Raw genomic sequence first — 23872 nt, 5'->3', positions numbered from 1 at the left:
CTATATGCTACTGGGGAAGAAATGGAGGTAGTGACAGATTTTATTTTCCTGGGCTCCAAGATCACTGCAGATGGAGACTGTAGCCAAGAAATTAAAAGACGCTTGCTCCTCGGGAGGAAAGCCATGACAAATCTAGACAGCACACTAAAAAGCAGAGACATCACCCTGTCAACAAAAGTGTGTATAGTCAAGGTTATGGTCTTCCCAGTTGCAATATATGGTAGTGAAATTTGGACCATAAGAAAGGCCGAGCGCCAAAGAATTGAGGCCTTTGAGCTATGGTGCTGGAGAAGACTCCTGCGAGTCCCTTGGACTGCAAGGCGATCAAACCGGTCAGTCCTAGAGGAGATCAACCCTGACTGCTCTTTAGAAGGCCAGATCCTGAAGTTGAAACTCAAATACTTTGGCTACCTAATGAGAAGGAAGGACTTACTGGAGAAGAGCCTAATAGTGGGAAAGGTTGAGGGCAAGAGAAGAAGGGGACGACAGAGAATGAGGTGGCTGGATGGAGTCACTGAAGCAGTAGGCGTGAGCTTAAATGGACTCCAGAAGATGGTAGAGGACAGGAAGGCCTGGAGGAACATTGTTCATAGGGTCGCGATGGGTCGGACACGACTTCGCAACTAACAACAACAACAACAACAACAAAGCTCATTGTGCGTTTTCCCCCAAGGTCACTTCAGTCCTCCTCTACAAGATGCTAGAACAGATTCCAATTCCCATCATCCACCACCTCTTCTCACAAAGCAAGTGAACTCAGAAACTGTTAACAATTCAAGCAGCTCTTTAGATTAGATTTCAAATGGATTACAAATTGCTAAACACAAACTAATCATACACAACACCTGAATAAAACAGGAGCAATTTAAAACTCTGTTGACTTCCCTACAAAAAATTTCTGTTATTTATTGTGCCCCTAAGTGGCTGTTATGCAGAGTTTTCTTTCAGTGTAAAAGTTTTGACACTAGAAACATCAGAAACTGCAGGCGTTTGGAGCAACATAGGGGAAGTGCAGCTGGGTTGGCTTAATTTATTCTTATTGAGAAAAATACATCATCTTGCTGTCATTTCTTGCGCTAGCCTTAATTTGTGGTATGATTCACATTTTCCTGCTGTTGCCTCTGCTGTGGCTTAATATTTATGCATCAGACCCCATTCCCATAAATTGAATTCAGTGGTTGCAAAGCAAGTCAGGGACCCTGGAAATCAATTTTTGAAAACCAGAAATTTGCACAGGCCTCTCCTATCCTTTGCTGTGATTATTTGAAAGATTATTCCAGGTTATTTAGGTTTGATTAAAGGCTTTTACAATCAGCCTGCTCAAGAGGGGGAATTTAAGTGCTAGACATCATATTGCCTCCAGTGTGTTCCCAAGTTTATCTGTTTTGTCCTGTAGGGATTTGGTTACTTACCCATCTTTGTAAAACATACCAATTTTATTCATTCATTTAGAGCTTTTAGATCAGCCTGAATTATTAAGCCTGCTGGGTGATATAATTACCGGCAATTTTACTCATGCAAAGCCTGGCATTTGTATCTTTGTATCTTGCAGAGATCAAAGCTTCTGCTGCACTTAATGTGTTATTTCCAGTCAATGCAATCCTGGGGAATCTATTCAGTAAGTAATTGGGCAGCCTAATTGCAAGGCTAATGCTTAAAGAAAGATGCTAGACATCCATGTTTCATGTGAAAGGAACTGTATAAAGGAGAGCTCTTGAAAGGGTGAGACCCCCAAGGAAATGTTTGCGAAACTTTGCATTGGAAGAGTCATCGCTCAGCTGAGCTAAAAGTTTGTAAAACTCTGAACTTTCATTTTTACTTTTTCCTTGGGAATGTTGTTGTTGTTGTTAGTTGCGAAGTTGTGTCCGACCCATCGCGACCCTATGGACAATGTTCCTCCAGGCCTTCCTGTCCTCTACCATCTTCTGGAGTCCATTTAAGCTCACGCCTACTGCTTCAGTGACTCCATCCAGCCACCTCATTCTCTGTCGTCCCCTTCTTCTCTTGCCCTCAATCTTTCCCAGCATTAGGCTCTTCTCCAGTGAGTCCTTCCTTCTCATTAGGTGGCCAAAGTATTTGAGTTTTAGCTTCAGGATCTGGCCTTCTAAAGAGCAGTCAGGGTTGATCTCCTCTAGGACTGACCGGTTTGATCGCCTTGCAGTCCAAGGGACTCACAGGAGTCTTCTCCAGCACCAAAGTTCAAAGGCCTCAATTCTTTGGCACTTGGCCTTTCTTATGGTCCAGCTTTCACAGCCATACATTGCAACTGGGAAGACCATAGCCTTGACTATACGCACTTTTGTTGACAGGGTGATGTCTCTGCTTTTTAGTGTGCTGTCTAGATTTGCCATGGCTTTCCTCCCCAGGAGCAAGCGTCTTTTTATTTCTTGGCTACAGTCCCCATCTGCAGTGATCTTGGAGCCCAGGAAAATAAAATCTGTCACTACCTCCATTTCTTCCCCATCTATTTGCCAGGAATTGAGAGGGCCAGATGCCATGATCTTGGTTTTCTTAATGTTAAGTTTCAACCCAACTTTTGCACTCTCCTTCTTCACCTGCAACAAGAGGCTCTTTAGTTCTTCACTTTCTGCCATTACCTTGGGAATGAAGAGAGCTTAAACTAGAAGCAGCTTTTGCACCAGAGGAAAAGAGATTTTAAGTTGTTTGGAGAAATGTCTCTGGGATTACTGTAGCAGCAACGATCAAGCAACGATTTTTCTTAAATGATTTTCAGTAAAGATTTCTGCTCAGTACAGGCAGTTCTCAACTTATGACCACAACCGAGCTGAAATTTCTGTTGCTAAGTGAGACAGCTGTTAAGTGAATTTTACAACCTTTCTTGCCATAGTTGTTAAGGGAATCTCTGCAGTGGTTAAGTTAGTGCCATGGTTGTAAAGTGACTCTGGCTTCCCCATTGACCTTGCTTGTCAGAAGGTCATAAAAGGAGATCATATGTCCCAGGGACACTGCAGCCATCATAAATATGAGTCAGTTGCCAAGAATCTGAATTTTGATCCTGTGACCATGGGGATGCTGCAATGTCGTAAGTATGAAAAACACTCATAAGTCACTTTTTTCAGCTTTGCTGTAACTCTGCATACTCACCAAATGAACTGTTAGAAGTCAAGGACTACCTGTAGTTAACTAATGTTGGGAAAAAATACCCCCAAGAAGAAATCTCAAGCCATCACCTCCTTTCTCTGCCATCGGGTGAGTAGGGTTTGGGTCTGTTTCTCTGTCCTCAGGTCACAGAATAAAAGTCTTCAAAGCTAAGAGTCTAGGCAAAAGATCCTGAATACATGTACAAGCAAAATTATACACAGAATTCAACTCCACACAAGGCATTTTGAATACAGATGGTCCTTGGGTTATGACTACGTATTCAGCAATCTGTCAAGGTTTCAGCTAATGATCCCAATGAAGTAAATATACCAGAGATTTAAATCTCTAATGCAAAAATTTATTGGGTACAGCATACCGGCACTAAAGAGTTGAAAACCAGCTCTGGCAATATGGTGGGAAAAAGATAATTAAAAGAGTAAAACTTTCCCTCCCCTCTCTGACAGTTCAGGTCACATTATCCAATTAACCCTCAGGCAGTTGTTATGAGAAGATTGTCTCTGTCCACCACAACATCTCTTCGGTGACCTTGGTTCCCATCTGGATAGAATCCATCTGTGCATTCCAAACCTTCCCCTGCCCACTCACAACTGTAGACAAGCTAGAAGCAGCATGGCAGTCCTAATGCAAGCAATCTTCATAGCTTGACATAATCATTCAGATTTGTGATGGCACTGAAGCAGCTGGAGTTATGATGGGTCCTTGGATTTATAGCCATTAGCATCCCCACAGTCATGTGTCATGATCTGGTGGCTTAGTGTTTGGTTCATGAACCACAGTCACGTAATCACTATTTCTGGCATTCCCTACTGGTTTCACACAAGCAGAGTCAATGGGAGTTGAAGTCCACACACATCTTAATCTTGCCTAGATTGAAAATAAATAAATAATGTAGGGCAATTCTCTTTCTATGCACAGTGAACCCTGAAAAGACTGGTGATTGGGCTGGAGCCAAAGGAACAGATTCTTTGAATATAAGGAAAGCTGTTCAAAAGATTTGATTTGCATCTTTATTCACGACTGAGACTTCATGACATGTAAGATGCGATGCACTTCCCCTTTCTATATCATTATTCCCCAGCAACCTTTGGTCTTCTGCATTTGGCATGTGAGCTTGCTTTCTTCCTTTTCTTTCTCCACTTTTTAAATATCAAAGTGCTAAAATCAGGCAGTTTCCCCCCCACTCTACATCCCATTTTCATTCCAATCCCTGAGGCTAATTTATGCAGACTATTGCAGACTATTAATTTTGTGTTGTATCATGCTTGGCTTATCTCCCTTCAAACAACTCATTTGCAGGAGTTCCATTCCAAGGCGTCAATTAAACTTTCTGGTAAGGTAAAGGTAAAGGTTCCCCCGCACATGTGTGCTAGTCGTTTCCAACTCTAGGGGCCAGTACTCATCTCTGTTTCAAAGCTGAAGAGCCAGCGCTTGTCTGAGGACATCTCCATGGTCATGTGGCCGGCATGACTAGACGCCAAAGGCGCACGGAACGCTGTTACCTTGCCACCGGAGTGGTCCCTATTTTTCTACTTGCATTTTTACATGCTTTCGAACTGCTAGGTTGGCAGAAGCTGGGATGAGTAACAGGCGCTCACTCTGCTACGCGGCATTCGGGATTCAACCCACCAAACTGCCGACCTTCTGATTGACAAGCTCAGCGTCCTAACCCACTGAGCCACCGCGTCCCTTAAACTTTCTGGTATGGGCTCTAAATTAAGAAGGTTTAGAGTCAAATCTAATAATAATAATAATAATAATAATAATAATAATAATAATAATAATAATAATAATAATAATAATAATAATAATAATAATAATAATTATTATTATTATTATTCTTTTTTGTAAGCCAGAAACTCTTGAGAAATGGACAGGGACATTTCTTTAGATCCACACTTATTCCAGGCCAGGGTAAAATTCTTTAGATAGCAGTTTTCCTCTGTTCATTGATTAATTCTGGCAATGAATGAATGAATGAGTGAATGAATGAATGGGTGCAATCCTGCCAAATAGTGCATGTAGAAATTAAGACCCAGATTGGTATTCTGAGTATACCTTTCGTGATTAGATCTCGCTGTTACTGAGCAGGTGATAACCTGTGGCTGTCTTGTTTGGTCTCTGAACTAGGTCGAACGTACTTATATGGAATAGGGGTGTCCACAGCATATGGCCAAGACAATCAAGATGGCAATTGTGAGAGTACAATGGAAGCACTGCCTGTTTTTTTAAAAAACAAAACAAAACAAGTTTTATTGGTTTTTCAGTTAAAATCTACATATTTAGAGAGCATCATGGTGACTGGGTAATCAGAGATTCAGTAACAGAATTTTCAGTACATAATTCAGATTACATTATCAAAACATCCTTCTCAATTTCTCTTAACATTTCATACAACCAGTTTAAACTAATAAATTTCTAGAAATAGCATGGGCAGTTGAAAAATTTGTCAATTCAATTTCATTGAGATATATCTATATCCTGTTATTAAAGTTTAAGTAATTTTAATTTTTATTATATTATTCAAATTTAGCCTTTAACATCCCAAATAATATTCACAACCCAAATTTTCCTTATTTCATTACAGCAAAAACTATAACATCTAACATGTACACAGTGGCTGAGTAGCTATGTTCTACCTAATAAACATCGTCTGTTTCACATCCTAATACATCATACGTTACTGACAGGACCACGGCCTATGTTTATCAGTCTAGAACTATTTAAACACAACAAGATTCTGTTTTAAATTTTAGCTAATTCTTAATTCTTAAATGCCTGTTTTTAAAGCATGACACTGCAAAATGGAAAGTAGTGAGGAAGCATTTTGTCACTGTTGTTAAGAAAACTAGGTCAGGTTGGCCTTATACCAAGATTTTCTTCATTGTGGCTTATTTCTGAGGACACTTTAATAATAAACTGTATTTCCAGCTTCACTGTTAGGAGTCTTACTGACTGCAGTGGGATATCAATGCAGTAAATTAATGAATGTTTCCGGTTTGCTGGGGTAACAAGCAAGATTCCACATAGCAAGATAACTTTCTCCATGTTGAATATGCCTTGTCTGCAGAGGACCTCCTGAGGCTCTAAATCTGAGAGGATGCCATCTATGGAGTCTCCATGGCCAAAACTTCAACAATGTCCCTAGCCTCTGGAACAATCTTGCTCCCAAGTATTCAGATTACCATGTAGTCCTCAGTTTATGACTGATCTCTTAGTGACCATTCAAAGTTACACTGGACCCTGAAAAAGCTACTTAAGATCTGCATTTGAAACTTCAGTGTCTGCCCTTCCCCTTACAGTCATGTGAACATATTTTGAGCCCTTGGCAATTGATCCACATTTAGGACAACTTGCAGTGTCCTATGCACATGACCACAATTGACAACACTGTTGCCGGAAACGGTGTTTGCTTCCAGCAAAACCTGCCCCATAGCAAATAATGGGTTTGCTTAATGATGGTGGCATTTGCTTAACAACTGCTGCAAAACATGGTAACCCGCTTCATGACTGTCATGACTTATGACTGAAATTGTCAGCTCAATTATGGTCATAAGTTGAGGACTGTGTGCACTCCCTTGTTATATTTCCAAATTGCTGAGAAAACATGGCTTTTCAAGAGGGCACCTAAAGGTTTTGTTGCCTGGCAGAAAAGACCTGCTGGCTGTTATGATTATTCTATTGATTTCCTGTGTGTTATGTCGTGGGCTCTGGTGAGCAGGAATGAAGACACAAGGCTGAGTACAGAGAAACCCATTCTTTTATTCTTGCTGGAACTGTACTTGAGCTTGGGTTGCTCCCAGCCCCAATATATAGCCAAGCCCTATGGTAGCAGCCAATAGGATTGAACCTGCGCTTGCCGCCTGAGGCTGACCAATTGCAGAACTGGAGACGGCCTGTCTGGGTTGCTGGAGAGTCGTTAGCTCTCCAGCAAAAGCCCAGTATATAACACTGTGTTTGAATTTTATGTTGCTAATTGAGAACCGCGCGGAGGCTATATAAAATGTGTTGTGCCACATTATGCTATACTGCAATAATTCCCCCCTCCCACCATTCTAATGCTCTCTTGGAAGTTTTCCCACTTCCAAAAAGAACAGCAAGGCTCAAAGTCATGAAGAAAATTCTAGCAAAAAACACGTGTTGTCAAATGTATGTGCTTGAGATAACATAATTTTCTCTCTCTCTCTCTCTCTCTCTCTCTCTGAGTTCTTGTCTGTCTTGGCAGTGACAGTTGTTGAAAAGGCTATATTTGCACATGTACAGGGATTTAGCATCTTTTGTTTTTCTAGATTTATTTGTCAATATAGTTGAAATGTAGGAGTAACTATGTAAAATATGCATTATATTGGAACATTCTGGGGCTGAAAACTGGAGCAACCTTTCATCATTCTTCTAAAACTGACATTCCTTTGCCTGTTCAAATGTGTGCGCCAGTCCTGATTGTTAGAAACAAACAAGGTTGCTAGAAATGAGGTCAAAACAAGAGAATATTTTTAAGACAGGAGTTTTTAACCAGGAACCCTTTTGACAATTTGGTGAAACCTACAGACTGATAGGCTGCTGGGGCTGTATGTTGATACCTAACATTCTTATCTTGTTTGCAAGTATATACTAAATTCCTACTACGTGGTTTGTTCCATTCCTTTTAAAACCAATTTTCCTTGAAAACCTGAATCCCAGATCTTTTTATTTTGGGAAAGTAATCAAAATTACTGAAGGGCAGATAGTCCTTGACTTGAAGTTGGCCCTTATTTGTGTCAGCACATCCTACTGAAAAAGAGTGACTTACAACTGGTGCATATACTTAACTGGTGCAGCATCCTCATGTCATGTGATTAAAATTTGGCACTTGAAACTGACATGTACCGTATTTGCAATGGTTGCAGTGTCTCAAGGTCATGTGATTGCCATCTTCCCACTGGCCTTGACAAGCAAAAATAAATGGGGGAGAGTTGGATTCACTTAACAACCACAAGGATTTGCTTAATGGCAAAAAAAAGTCGCAAAATTGGACATGACTCAGTCAACAATTGCCTTGCTTAGCAATGGAAGTTCTAGTCCCATTTATGGTCATAAACTGAATTCTACCTATATTTTGAAATGAGTGGGAGCTGCTTTGCCCCAGATAGCCCCATTTAGTGTTTTTTTTTTAAATGTAAAGATTTTTTCTGGCTGCAAAATCTGTGGTCTTTATCAGGAGTTCTTCAGTCTTGTTAACAGTGTTACTCAGCCTGATGAAATTGGATTCATGCTAATTCTTTGTCAGGCTCAAAATGATTTCTAATAAAGGATTCAGAATTCGGAACTGAAAGTCTGTTCATCTGCCTGCAACTTAGCTTTGAGAGACCAGTTTTCAAATATATTAGATTTCTACTTGTTTTGCTTGGCAACCAACATTTCCTTTTGATTATTTCAAACATATTTTGCATCCCTTGTAAAACTGCACTGTCGTCCATCTGCCCCGACAAAGGTATTTTTTGGAACGATGACAGTTTTAAGCAGTGGTGGGATTCAAATAGGTGAACAACTGGTTCTCTGTGGGGATGCCGCTTCAGGAAGTCCATTCTGGGCCTGGGCAACAAAAAAAATTGCTACCGGTTCTGCTGAATTGGTGCGAACTGGCTGAATCCCACCACTGGTTGTAAGTAATATGGTCATAAAGTAGGCCATCATGTGACCAACTTGATTTTGCAAACTTTTATGCTGGAAGTTGTTAAATGAACCCATTGTTCTCTATGGGGGGAATGTTTGCCAAGAACCAGAACATTACAAATCTCTGTCATGTGGTTGTGGGATGCTACAAAGGGCTATAAATGTGAGCTAGCTGCCAAGTGCCCGAAATGTGATCATGTGACCTGGGGGGGCAGTGGAGACTGGAATTTCAAAACTAGCTTGTATGTATTTTTGGGAGGTCCATCATAATTTTGAATGGTTCCTAAGCAATCAGTCATAACTCGAGGATCATCTATAACAATGTACTTTATTGCATGCAGTGCTTTGGGTGGATCTTAAAAAAAGATGGGAAGCAGATAAAATGACCAGTTGAGAAAAATCAAAGCAAAATGGTTTGCTTTGCTTTCTTTGATCTTTGGCATCATTGTGCTTCCTTGCACTGGGTCACAGACTCAAACAAAAGAAATACACAATTTCAAATTCAACACAGCTAAATAAAAAGAGCTGCAATACTTTACATTGCTATTAGCAAAGCACATGTTCTACAAATATATACCTAGCAATGCCAGAAATTATACATAATTGTGTACTTCATCCAGGAAATGGCTAAAATGAATTGTTAGCAGCTCATTATGAATATCATGGAAAAATTACAATAAAATACACTGGGCCTATTGTTTATAGGGGACGCGGTGGCTCAGTGGGATAGGACGTTGAGCTTGTCGATCAGATGGTCAGCAGTTTGGCGGGTCGAATCCCGAGTGCCGTGTAGCAGAGTGAGCGCCTGTTACTCATCCCAGCTTCTGCCAACCTAGCAGTTCGAAAGCACGTAAAAATGCAAGTAGAAAAATAGGGACCACTACGATGGGAAGGTAACGGCGTTCTGTGCGCCTTTGGCATCTAGTCATGCCGGCCACATGACCACGGAGATGTCCTCGGACAAGCGCTGGCTCTTTGGCTTTGAAACGGAGATGAGCACCGGCCCCTAGAGTTGGAAACAACTAGCACGCATGTGCGGGGGAACCTTTACCTTTTACTCTAGGGAAGCAAAAGTTGTGCGGCGGAACCTTTACCTTTACCTTACCAGAAAGTTTAATTGACGCCTTGGAATGGAACTCCTGCCAATGAGTTGTTTGAAGGGAGATAAGCTAAGCATGGAACAACACAAAATTAATAGTCTGCATGAATTATAAATTAGCCGCAGGGATTGGAATGAAAATGGGATGTAGAGGGGGGGGAAACTGCCTGATTTTAGCGCTTTGATATTTAAAAAGTGGAGAAAGAAAAGGAAGAAAGCAAGCTCACATGCCAAATGCAGAAGACCAAAGGTTGCTGGGGAATAATGATATAGAAAGGGGAAGTGCATCGCATCTTACATGTCATGAAGTCTCAGTCATGAATAAAGATGCAAATCAAATCTTTTGAACAGCTTTCCTTATATTCAAAGAGTCTGTTCCTTTGGCTCCAGCCCAATCACCAGTCTTTTCAGGGTTCTGACCCATTTGTACTCTGGGTGAGAATCTATTGTATACTGTTTTTAATTTTCCTTCAAGTATCCTTTCTCTGAGAACTTCAACCATCTTTTCTTGTCTCAGAATTTTCAATGTATCAGATAAAAATTCCCATCTTTGTAATTTGCCTTCTTTTGCTGCTGTGAAAATTAAAATTAGGTCATGAAAATTAGCTAATAAGCATACCTAACTATACCTGTATTCGAATTTTTATGAGTCCTGGAACTACCAACTCAGACAAACATTAAACAATAGCCAAACCCAGGAATGACTGTGAAGAAAACAACATGCAAGGTTTCCTGCCTGAGCAGGTGGTTGGACTAGATGACCTCCAAGGTCCCTTCCATCATCATCATCATCATCATCATCATCATCATCATCATCATTAACACTGACAAGGCAAGCCACTTGTTTATAAACAAAGAACAAACCCCACTTGTTTCTAGCACTGATAAGTAAAGGTAAAGTAAAGGTAAAGGTTCCCCTGCACATGCGTGCTAGTCGTTTCCGACTCTAGGGGCCGGTGCTCATCTCCGTTTCAAAGCCGAAGAGCCAGCGCTTGTCCGAGGACGTCTCTGTGGTCATGTGGCCGGCATGACTAGACGCCAAAGGCGCACGGAACGCTGTTACCTTCCCACCGTAGTGGTTCCTATTTTCCTACTTGCATTTTTACGTGCTTTTGAACTGCTAGGTTGGCAGAAGCTGGGACGAGTAACAGGCGCTCACTCTGTTATGCGGCACTCGGGATTCGACCCGCCAAACTGCCAACCTTCTGATCGACAAGCTCAGCGTCCTAACCCACTGAGCCACCGTGTCCCTTTTAGCACTGATAATGTTATCTAATTGGATAATGAAATGTCTGTAAGTAAACAACTGAGCTCAGACAGCACCAAGGACTCCACACAAAAACCAATTTTTTTTTACTCTTCCAGAGACCTCAGAAATATCTGAAATTGGCTGTATTGTAAACAGATTCCTGCTGCTCCTCCCCCACCACCACTATAATAAAACAACTTGCATTCTTGATGTATTTCAAATAATGAAAACCCAAAGGCGGATATAAATGCTATCAGAACATTTTCTGGTCTAACTTGCTGACATGTTTTGTGTCGCAGTGCACGCTATCCTTTCAAAGAGTTTATATAACCAACATTTGCACTTCATTTAATTCATTCAGATTAGCTTTCACTGCCATTCTATCGCTTTTTAAAGTTCTTACAATGGGAGGCTTAAATCTTCCCTTGATCCATTACTCTTTCTAATCCAAGTGCCTCTTTGAAAGCACTGATATGATTATATTAGCGACATGGTTTAGGAAATTAAACCATGGAAAAGTTGACAAAGAAGCTGTTGAATCCAGGGCAGTTTTTTTAAAAAGAAAAACATAAATAATAGCAAACATGGAGAGTTGTTATGAAAGCCCTGCCCCAACTAATGCACATCAAAAAAATAATTGACGGACCAAAATCTGCTGAGAATTTTTAGAAGGTTGATTTTCAGAATGACAATAGGTCAAGTAAGCTAATAATCAGGCTTAATCATAATAATCTTAGTAAAATATCTGAATTATTCAATCTACTTGAATGTTCTACACACACGTATGAATTTATACACTACTAAAATTCTCCAGTTTGTCTATTTGTACATTTATATCCTCCAGTTAGCCCAAACAGTTCATTATATCAGAACAATTTTTGAATCATGGTAGTTCATATTCACTAATTTAAAGAATATGTAAAAAATTGATGCATTATGCACTTAAATTGTTGGGTTAGGATGCTGAGCTTGTCGATCAGAAGGTCGGCAGTTTGGCGGGTCAAATCCCGAGTGCCGTGTAACAGAGTGAGCGCCTGTTACTCGTCCCAGCTTCTGCCAACCTAGCAGTTCGAAAGCACATAAAAATGCAAGTAGAAAAATAGGGACCACTACGGTGGGAAGGTAACAGCGTTCCGTGTGCCTTTGGCGTCTAGTCATGCCGGCCACATGACCACGGAGACGTCCTCAGACAAGCGCTGGCTCTTCGGCTTTGAAACGGAGATGAGCACCGGCCCCTAGAGTCGGAAACGACTAGCACGCATGTGCGGGGGAACCTTTACCTTTACTTTACCTTATGCACCTAAAAGTGAAGAGCCCACAGGGATCTTGGGGTGATGCCCTAGCATACTAATCACTGGCTCATGCCAATGCTGTGCCATGCACTTATATCACATCTAGTGCCACTCCACGGCATGGGAGTAAATGGGTCAGCTATATTTTAATCACATCTTGATTTTTTTTTAAAAAAAGTTTATTTATATATAAATTTGTATGGCTGCCCATCTTCACTGCATGCCTCTGGGCAGCTAACAATTAAAAACACAATAAAAACAACCAACTAAAACTATAAATAACATGAAATAGCACCCAGGCAACAACAAAAATGGGATACAATTAGTTGAAGGGATTGATCTGACTTCTGAGTCATGAATTAATGTCCTCGTGATGCTAAACTAGAATCAATGTTACACTGTTTGTGTATTGCAGTTCAGCCTGACCTGTTTACTAATATTTAGGGGAGGATCCAGGCTAGAAATGACAAACTGAAGATTTTCCATCACAGAACGGCTGATAGTTCCAATTTTTTTTTTACAACAGACAAATGGGGTTCTTGCTTGGATTTTTCTCAAGCCAAAAACCAAGGAAAGGCCATTCTAGCTGTTTATATTCCTATAGTTAAATTGTTAGTGTCCCTTTGAGCTTGCAAAATGCAATGTGGGAAATGATTACAGTTCTCCAGGAAGCTAAGCAAAACAGGCTTTCCTGCCTAATACAACTCTACCCCTGTCAATCCACTTGAAGAGAGAGAGAGAGAGAGAGAGAGAGAGAGAGAGAGAGAGAGAGAGAGAGAGAGAGAGAGAGAGAGAGAGAGAGAGAGAAAGTAAAAGGCAATTAGCAGCAATCAGCAGCAGCTGCATCCAATCAGACACTCTTCTCTTCCCCTACACAATTATTGCCAGCTGTAGCCAAATGCCATAATAAAGGGTAATTGTAGAGAAGGAAAACAAACATGATAAAATTACACACCTTCGTGAGTTTGGATGCTTGTGGTTGTTGTGTTCTCCGCCCCTCCCCCCCTCATTTTTGCAAAAAGCCATCTTTTGCCTGCTTAACTTCTGTGGGTATTTCTCTACTTCACTTCCTGAGTGTTTGATGATTGAAAATTGAATTTGTGAACCAGGTCCAGGTTATCTTCAGATAGAAATGCTACAGAAAAATAGGCGTGTCTGCAGTGGAGGGTGTGAGGGCTTAATCTTCAATGTGCTATGTTTGTTCCTTGAAAACAAAGCTCAATTTTCTTAAGAGGATTGGTAAGCCTAACACATTATTATTCCTGATACTTCAGGCAAGCCTTTTAACTATTACTGTTCCTCCAGTTTAAATTGTGCTCACATTTACTTCACTTAGGTTTATATATCTGTTTGTTCTTGTGCTAGATCAGGGCTTCCCAACCAGGGGTGCTCGCATGCTCTGGGGGTGCAAGATGATATTCCAGAAGGTGTGAAAACTTGGGTTTTCAAAATTATTGTGTACATCCATAATTCGTTGCCGTTATTTTGAACTTTTGTGAGGGGTGTAAGAGAATATATCAGAAGCATTTTAGGGGTGCAGGGTATAGAAAAGGTTGGGAACCACTGTGCTAGATAAAACCAAATCTGAAAAACACTCAATAAAACCTTGAATGGGTTGAAATGTTTAACGCTATATTCTTTCAGTTCTGAGTATGTTCTTTCCCTTCTAATAAGCTACCAGCAACATAACTATCAGATTTAATTGCTCCAGGGCAAAAGGGCTCTAGGTAGCAACTGGATATTCTCATCCTCCATCAGCAGAAAGGACTGAGATTCAGCAGAGGTTTAAATGGTAAGCTGATGGAGGCTCCTCATATCTGGACTTGACTTGGTCTTCAACCAGAATAAGGTAAGAAGAAGATCAAGAAAACATCTTAATTATAATAATAGTTTGGGATCGGTGGCTGAGTGGGTTAGGACGCTGAGCTTGTCGATCAGAAGGTCGGCAGTTTGGCGGGTCGAATCCCGAGTGCCGCGTAACAGAGTGAGCGCCTGTTACTCGTCCCAGCTTCTGCCAACCTAGCAGTTTGAAAGCACGTAAAAATGCAAGTAGAAAAATAGGGACCACTCCGGTGGGAAGGTAACAGCGTTCCGTGCGCCTTTGGCGTCTAGTCATGCCGGCCACATGACCACGGAGACGTCCTCGGACAAGCGCTGGCTCTTCGGCTTTGAAACGGAGATGAACACCGGCCCCTGGAGTCGGAAACGACTAGCACGCATGTGCTCCCCCTTTACCTTTACCTTAAGAAGCTTATACAATCTCCTTCTCTATCTAAGAAAATGTATAAGAGAAGAGTACGCAGGACTTCCGGTGGCGACGTGACGCTGAAGACAGCCGTTTTTGGGCTGCCCGCTCCGCAGCTGTGTTTTTCCATTGTAAACAGCGCCGATCAGCTGTTTAGATGGATTTGAAGCCCCCTCCTCGGGAGAAGAGGAGGGGGTGAGGCCCCAGGTAGGGGTTGAGCTCTCCGGGGCCACCTGAGCTGAGAGTTTGGGCGGCTGAAGGATTGAGCCCCCCCCGAAGCCTGGGTTGCTCCGAGCTGCGCAGCGTCTCTGCTCCGTGATTTATGGAGCAGAGCCAGGTGTTAGCAACCACCCCTGCCAAAAGGAAATACTTTTGATTATCAAGATGCAGGCAGAGCAGTACAGGAGGTCAAGGTGATGTGGACTCTTATCTTTACTCTCTAGCTCAATAGATTTTATAGCTTTAAAGTGAAAGTGCGCAATAAGTGAAAGTGGGGGAAGATGGCGGCTAAAACTTCTAAAGCTCTTCGGAGTGCGGGGTCTTCCCTGGTGCAACAGACCTCATTGCAAGCTTTGTTTCCTCCTGCACCTCCTCCGGCATTGACGCTTAAGGATTTACAAGATGCTCTTGGAAAGCATTCACAATTGATGTCTGACATGATGGATGAAAAGTTGAAAAAGCTGGAGGAGAAAATGGAGGAGAAAATGGAGAAATTGGAGAAGAAGATGGAAGAGAAGTTTAGAGCAATGAGGGTGGACATGTTGTCTATGATTGAATCCGTAGCTGAATGTGTGCAACAGCTGGATGTAAAAGTGGAGGATCTCAGTCAAAAGAACTCTATATTAGAAGCAAAGGTATTAGAAAATGAAGATATAAGGGATAAAATGGACGGAGAATTGAGCCTTGTTCAGTATCATCAGATGCAGTATGCTATTAGAATCAGGGGTTAAAGGAGAATTGTAAAGAAGATTTAAAGCAGCTGATTTCTGAGGCTCTGGAAGGGGTACTGGGCCAGCCAGCATCTGAAATTGAGGGAAATATGGACAAAATTTTTCGTGTAAATTCATGGATTGCAAGACAGAGGAAGTTACCCAGAGATGTGGTGGTCTATTTTACAAAGAGAGTAATTAGAGATGAAGTCATTCAAGCTGCCTATGATACTAAATTGGTAGTGGCTGAGCAAGAAGTCTTGGTTTTAAAAGAGATTCCTCCGAAGATTTTAAGGAGAAGGAAAGATTTTGCATTTCTAGTACAGGAACTTAAGAAATGTGATATTAAGTTTAGATGGGAGATTCCAGTTGGACTGGTGGTGACGCACGAAGGTAAAAGACATCGTCTGGTTACTGTGGCCCAGGCACGTGATTTTTATAGTAATGTGTTAAAAGCTACCCCCCTATCATTTTTGGAAGCTGTAAAGGGATACGGCGAGGGAAAGCTTCAAGATGTTGCAGATAGACAGATAGAGGACAATGGTGTTGGAGGGGATCAAGTTACAGTCTCATCAGTTGTTGCAGGAGGCCAGAGGATGACGCGTGCCGCCCTAAGAAGAGCAAGACGAGAGCAAGAGCAAGACCAGCAGAAAGTTATGGAATCTCCAAAGCGTACTTACAGTGAAGCTGTGGACGGGGCGCGGTCCAAAGAAGTTATGGGGGTTATGACAGACGTGCTCCAAAAGCTTTGGGGTGTCAAGATTGGTGATTAAATTTTTAAATTAGAATCTCAATGGATTAAATTTATCATAGAGGAGAAAGAAAGTTTTTTTTTAATATTTAACACAATTTAAGATTGATGTCATTTGCTTGCTAGAAAAGTATATTAGGGTTATGGACTAAAAGTATGTGTTGAACTGAGAATGGGTACGCAAGCTCCTAATTAACAACAAGTTGTCTTAGAGACTGCCTAAACCTTTTTTTATTCTTTTTACTTGAACTCAAGGATGATCTGGAACTGCGAGACATTTGGCGTGATACATGCAAGAACTATTTTTGATCATAGTTTAGTTTGGATGGAGATTATTAAGGTTAACAGAGATAGGCGCTTTTGGCGCGTAATTGAGAATTTGTTTAGAAATTAGAGAAAGGTGGGAGAATGCAAATAGTAGGTGAATTTTTTTTCTTTTTTTTTTGAAATTAATATGAATAAGGACTGGGATTAAGAAAATCTATTCTGAGTAAAGCTCTTTTTCTGTTTTCTCTTTTTCTTTTTTACTTTATTTGTAATATTAATATTGTTTGTATTCATTTTATATGAGCTAGAGGGAGATAGAATTAATAGTTTATTGTTGATAACATAGGGGTGCTTATGTTTGTTTTTTGATTTTATACCCTGTATTTAGCTCTGGGAAGTCGGGGGGGGGAGGAGGGAATGGGGGAGAGGGATAGGGAGGGCTAGATAGGGGTGGGGGAGGGGGGATTAAAGTCAAAATGTATTGTAAAACTTTTTAAATAAAATTAAAAAAAGAGAAGAGTACGCAGAGCTGTGAGGTGGAGTATAGGTAGTCCTCGACTTATGATCACAAATGAGTCCAGATTTTCTGTTGTTGAGTCATTTGTTAAGTGAATTTTTACTACCTTCCTTGCAGCAGTTGTTAAGTGAATCACTACAGTTGACAAGTTAGTATATAGTATGGTGGTTAAGTGAAGGTGGCTTCCCTGTTGACTTTGCTGCTCAGAAGTTTGCAAAAAAGGATCACATGACCTTGGAACACACCAATCATCACAAATATGAACCGGTTGCCAATCGTCTGAATTTTAATCACATGGTCATGGGGATACTGCAAAGGTCATAAGTTACATTTTTTCAGTGCCGTTTCAACAGTCACTAAATGAACTATTTTAAGTTGAGGACTACCTGGAAAACGTGGCGTCAGTTTGAAGTCATTACATTGCCACAAGAGACCCAGATCCAGCCCTTGGTGAATTCTGTTGACCCCTATCTAGTGACAATCTAGCTCTGACCATTAGTTGACTAGATTCTTGTGTATAGATTACATCAGGGGTCTTCAAACTTGGCCCTTTTATGACTTGTGGACTTCAACTCCCAGAATTCCTCAGTCAGAGTGCCTGGCTGAGGAATTCTGGGAGTTGAAGTCCACAAGTCATAAAAGGGCCATGTTTGAAGACCCCCTGGATTACATCAATAAACTCCTCTGTGCTTTGAATCCAGTGAATTCTCCTGGTTATCTGCACCTCCAAAACAAGAACAACAACAAAAAACAACCGTTTGATAAACAACACTCTTGGGTATTCCTTAATAATAAAGAATTTTGTAGGGAAAAAAGGCTTCTGCTGAATCAAAGAATGCAATCAATAACTCCAGAGCTGCAAAGGGTCCCTTGTCCTGTTTTCATGAGAACAGCTGCATGAAAATCCTCCGCTCAGTCTTTTGAGAAACTCTGTTTCTCTCCCGGAAGTCCACAGGATGAGGAGAAATATGGGAAGAAGAGGAAGTCTGGAAATACGAAGGGAAAAGGGGGAGGGAAGAGAGAAGGATGGAACTGATGATGGTGTTAGAAGGTGCCTTCAACAGATTAGCACTGAGCAGACACAGAACTAACAACAACGAAAAGCTCGTGAAAATGAAAATTGGCTTCCAGCAAAAATTTTAGAATGCAGGAATTTCTCAACTTACGACCACAACTGAGACCAGAATTTCTGTTGTTAAGCAAGATGGTTGCTTAAGTGAGTCATACCCAATTTATTACCTGTTTTTGCCATGGTTGTTAAGTGATTTATGAGAATCCAGCTCTTTCCCCCTTGACTTTGTTTGCTAGGAGCCAGCTGGGAAAGTCACAAATGACGATCACATGACCCCGGATACTACAACTGTTGTAAATACATGCTGATTGCCAAGCACCCAAATTTTGATTACATAACTCTGGGGATGATGCCTTGGTTGTAAGTGTGAGTATTCGGGGTAAAGTCACTTGGAACAGTCACTAAATCAGGTGTGTCAAACTGCCGGCCCGCGGGCTGGATGCGTCATCTGGAAGCCACGCCCACCCCATTGCCAGCAATGGCAAATCTCTCCTGATACGTTGCGTGACATCATGTGACATCACGAGTTTGACATGTCTGCACTAAATGAATGGTTATAAATCAAGGACTACCTGTACATGCATTGGGATAGAGGAATAAAGAAATATACGGATCAGGATTTACTGCATGCATATGTAATTCTTTAAAATAAAAGACATATAAACTGAAATGAGTCCAAGAAAATCCAATTAAACCATCCTCTCTTTTACAGGCTCCAAAAATCTTGTTAACACCAACCTCTGGTCCACTGTGATAGCTTTTGTATGATAAGATCAGAGAGAAATAATTGTACATGTGTTGCTGATGAAGAAAAAAATCCAGGAAAGGATAATACATATTGCTGATGAGAAGTTTCTGCTGACTAAATTCTTGGAAACTGAAGTCATATTGAAAATAAGTCATTATTCAGTGAACCTCACTGCAATTAGCTGTTGTCGGCTTCACGGAGAATTTCTTTCCTGAAACATACATTCTAAGGGGATGTTTCTTCTGAGTGGATGAGGAAAACAGTGCAAGTCCATCTATCATTTCTAAACACTTCTCCTAAAGACATAGAACACAGAGTAGTAGAGTTGGAGAGCTACTAGTTCAGTCCCCCACTCATGGCAGGAGATCCTATACCATTCCAGACTTCCTTTGGGCTTTATGGGATGGATACATGTGTTGGAAGGACTCTGGAGGTCATCCAGTCCAAACCCAGCCTTGCCCAAGCAGAAGATCCTGTACCATTTCAGATAAATGGCTGTACAATCTCTGTATGAGAGAGAACTGTTCAATTTTAAGATAGGCGGCCTTTGACTCATCTTTCAAACCAGAGTTTGTCTGGAATGTGGACTTTAATGTCTTCAAAAGATTGACCCTTGTCTTTCAGATGCAGATGGATTGCTGAATCCTGCCCTGATGGGATTGTTCTCCTGTGTTGTGCCATGCATTCAAGACTGGGGTGGGATGTGTATACAGATAGTCCTCCAGTTGTGAAAGCAATTAATTCCATTGCTAAATGATGAGGCCATAAAGTGCAATATCATGTGACCATGTCACTTAGTGGCAGCAATTCTGGCAGCCCAGGCTGTAGTTGTAACCTGAGGACTATGTGGGTCATTAAGTGAGGACTTCACATGGTTGTAACATATGACTTCCTCCCAGCTTCCACACTGACTTTGCTCATGGAAAGCTGGCAGGAAATGCCAGGAATTGCAATCATTTGCCCACAGAGGAGCCTGCAACCGTCAGAACTTCAAGGATAACTTGTATGGACCAGGTATAATTTCCAGTTTTTCAAGGACCTGACCTTTCTTACTGGGGGTCTCACTTAACAACCTGCATGTTCATTTACCGATACATGGGGGAGAGTGGAGGGGGATTGTTAGGTCTGCCTCTTTCTCTCTCAGGATCCTTCTGTGTTTGACAATATCGTCTCCTTCTGCTATTCAGGTCTCTGATCACACGTTATTTGGACTTTCTGCCAGGGACAGGTGTGAAGAGTAGGTACAATTTCCCATTTTTTCAGGCCATGATCTTTCTTACTGAGGGTCTCGCTTACGGTGTAGGAAGGGAACAAACAAGAATCTTGGTTTTTGTCTTAAGGAAGGGGACAGGCTGAATTGGGGGATTCCTGCCTTATTTGTATCCCAGTTGGATTATGATATCCAAATCCACATAGGGTTTCCCTCAAAGAACATCTAGAAGTTACAAAACCGTGTAACACACACTGCTCCAGAAGCCTTTGGGGGACCCAAGTATTTTATTGGCTGTTTCAGGCCAACCTTTGAAAAGGTACTAAAAACCTGGGATTTCTTTCAGTCCTTGGGGTCAAGGAAATTGGAATTCCAGCTGGAGTGTTGTAAGGCCAATTTGCATGCTTGTTAGTTTATTAGTTTAACTCTACAGGTTTATTATGATTTACTTGTTTATTTCCTCGGTGATTTTATGCCAGCCAGTTACATTTGCTCAGACTCTGTGTGTGTATTCATATCCCAGATTAATAAATTCACATAGTCCTGTTCCACATTTTTTAATTCCTCCTTTTTTCTTAAAGGCCTATTTTTATCTCCTAACATTCTGATTTGTTTTTCATTCACATAGGCACATATATGCCACATACATATTCAAATGCTCACTGTACTACTGTACACACACACACACACACACACACACACACGCACACACACACATGCGCGCACAAAGGGAGAGAGAGAGAGAGAGACATTTGATTGTGATGTATGTCAGTCATCCAGTCATTGTGTTTCAGTTATTGACCAAATACATATATGCTTTATTGACATCATGACACATGCAAAACATGCATGTACATCACTAGCACCATATATGGATGAATGAAGTAATGGCCTTATTATTGTGGAAGTCCTGACAGAATCCATGGATAGAAATTTTGCAGAAAAATTTACTTCTTAGGAAAGTCAAGATACACTGAAGTACATTAAGAGTTGATGGAGGGATTTCCCCCCCAGAAATTTTAATACGTATAGACTAAAGGCAGTATAGGAATAAATAAAGAATAGATACAAAGTTTAAGATTTTTCCTTCTTTTCTAACATCTAATAAAAAAGGCTCACATCAATTCCCAAACCTCCAAAACTACACCCTGGTGATTTCATTTTTGAACAATAATGTATTTGTAATCACAATGTCTTTGGCAGACAGTGACTGCATCATGCTGGAATTCAATCTAGCACAGGCAACAGAACAAAGTCAAACCAGCCCCCTAGACTTTAATAAACTTATAGTCTCGGAAGGATTCCATAGGTGAAAATCTTAAAGGAAAAACAACTCAAGAAGCTTTGGAAATTCTGCAAAATATGAGTATAAAAGCCCAGACCAATTCAATACCACTGAAAAAGAAAGACAAAAATCAAGGAAGAAACCAGCATGGTTGCACAAAGAACTCTCTGATAAACTGAAAGACAAAAAGGATAAGTACAAAAAAATGGAAAGAGGGACAAATAATTAAGGTGGAATACCAGCAAATAGCCCAAACCTGCAAAGATGAAGTCGGGAAAGCCAAAGCTCAATGGGAGAAGATGGCAAGAAAGTAATGGCAATAGAGAGAAAACAGAGCTGATTAATTCATTCTTGGCCTCTGTCTTCATGCAAAAAGAAAACATAGCCCAACCTACTAAAAACAGAACTATGAAAGAAAGACTAGGAATACAAATTAAAATAAGCAAGAAAATGGTAATACAACACCTGTCTGCTCTAAATAATAATAATAATAATAATAATAATAATAATAATAATAATAATAATAATAATAATAATAATAATAATAATAATAATAATAATAATAATAATAATAATAATTTAATTTCTATACCGCCCATCTCCCGAAGGACTCAGGGCGGTGTACAGGGCAATACAATAAAAAATACAATGTACAAAATTTAAGAAAGAATTAAATAGTGTAGCCCAAATTACAATAAAAATTAATAAAATTAATATTAAAATACCCCACACCCATCAGACCAGGCCGGCTTGTTCAAATAAGTAAGTTTTTAGGTCACGGCGGAAGGAGTGAAGGTCAGGAGCCATCCGGAGCTCAAGACCCGCCGGGTTATATCTCAGACTTTGGAAGGAGCCGGCAGACATGATCTCGGAATCATTGAGCTGTATCTTTCCAACTTCTTGGAGCACTGGGGAATTACCAGAGGACTGAAAAAGAGCTGATATGGTTCCATTCTTCAAAAAAGAGGGGGGGGGGGAAACAGATCCAGGAAAGTGCAGAAAAATCAGGCTGACATCAATATGTGGGAAGATCCTGGATGATCTGTGAACACCTGGAAGCAAGCAAAGTTATAACCAGAAGCCCACATGGGTTTGACAAAAACAGATTGTGCCAAACAAATCAGATTTCATTCTTTTACAAAGGGACTAAATTAGTGAATCAGTGAAATGCTGTGGACTTGATGGAGTTGTAACTGGCTAACAAACTGTACTCAACAAGTAGTCATTCATGGAACTGCATCTACATGGAGGGAAGGAAGTAGTGGGAAACCCCATGGTTGTGTTTTAGGCCCAGTTCTCTTCAACATCTTTATAAACAATCTAGATGACGGAATAGAAGGGGAACTCATTCATATTTTCAGATAAAACTGAGCTGGCAGGAATAGCCGACACCCCAGAAGGTGGGCTCAAGATCCAGATGGATCATGATAGACTCAAACACTGGGCCCTCTCTAACAAAATGAAATTCACGGGAGAGGAAAGAAAGGTTTCACAAGAAAAACCAAAGGTACAAGAACAGATTTTGTGAAACCTGGCTCAATAGCAGGAACTGTGAGAGGAACCTTGGAGTCCTAGTGGACAATCACTTAAATATGAGCCAGTTGTGTGTGGCAGCAGCCAAAAAAGTCTGAGTGTGCCCTTTGGCATCTGTGGGTTAATCCTATTATGTCCTGCCTTAGAATTTGGGTAGTGTCAGGACCCACCTCAATCCACATCTTAGGAAATAAGAACTCTTGGATGCAAGTTTAGTCCAAAAGGAAAATGTTTACTAGGATGGAATCGATTGTGGCAATACAAGACGGAATCTAACAAAGTTACATTTCAATCCTATATAAAGCATTCCCATTTCAGCCCCTCCCCTCATCCATTTGGTCAGGCTCTCATCATTTGCTTAGGTGTCAGGCCCTTCCGTGGGAAAGGGAACTCTCCTTGGTTTTATGGTTATTGCTTTCCTTTTTCAGTTGTAAATGAAGATGCAATCCAGATCTGTCTCTCCCCCTCCCTCCCCCCAGTTCAAATGTTCCCTGTTGTTAGAAGATCACCTTAAGTCTATCCTCTCCCCCCCCCCCTTCGGAGAGATGGCAGAATCCCCAGAATAAGCACATTGTTCTACCTATACATTTATGAAATGTGATATAAATGGATTCTGACATGTAGGGTATGTAGATTTTAGGTGTCTGTCTTCCTAAGCTTCTAGCTGGGGGCCTCCAACCTTCCTGGATGGTTTACATCTGCATTTCTACAGAGCTGGTTTCTGCTTGGGGGAGGGAGACTTGGGCCTTTAAAAAAATACTGGGCATGCTCTTCTGCCTCTTTAATGTTTCTTTCTCAGGAGGGGGGGCTGATCTATCTATCTATCTATCTATCTATCTATCTATCATCTATCTATCTATCTATCTATCTATCTATCTATCTATCTATCTATCTATCTATCAT

This window comes from Vipera ursinii (genome assembly GCF_947247035.1).
Source record: "Vipera ursinii genome assembly, chromosome: Z".
Lineage (NCBI taxonomy): Eukaryota > Metazoa > Chordata > Lepidosauria > Squamata > Viperidae > Vipera > Vipera ursinii.
This window is presented reverse-complemented; position numbering follows the sequence as displayed.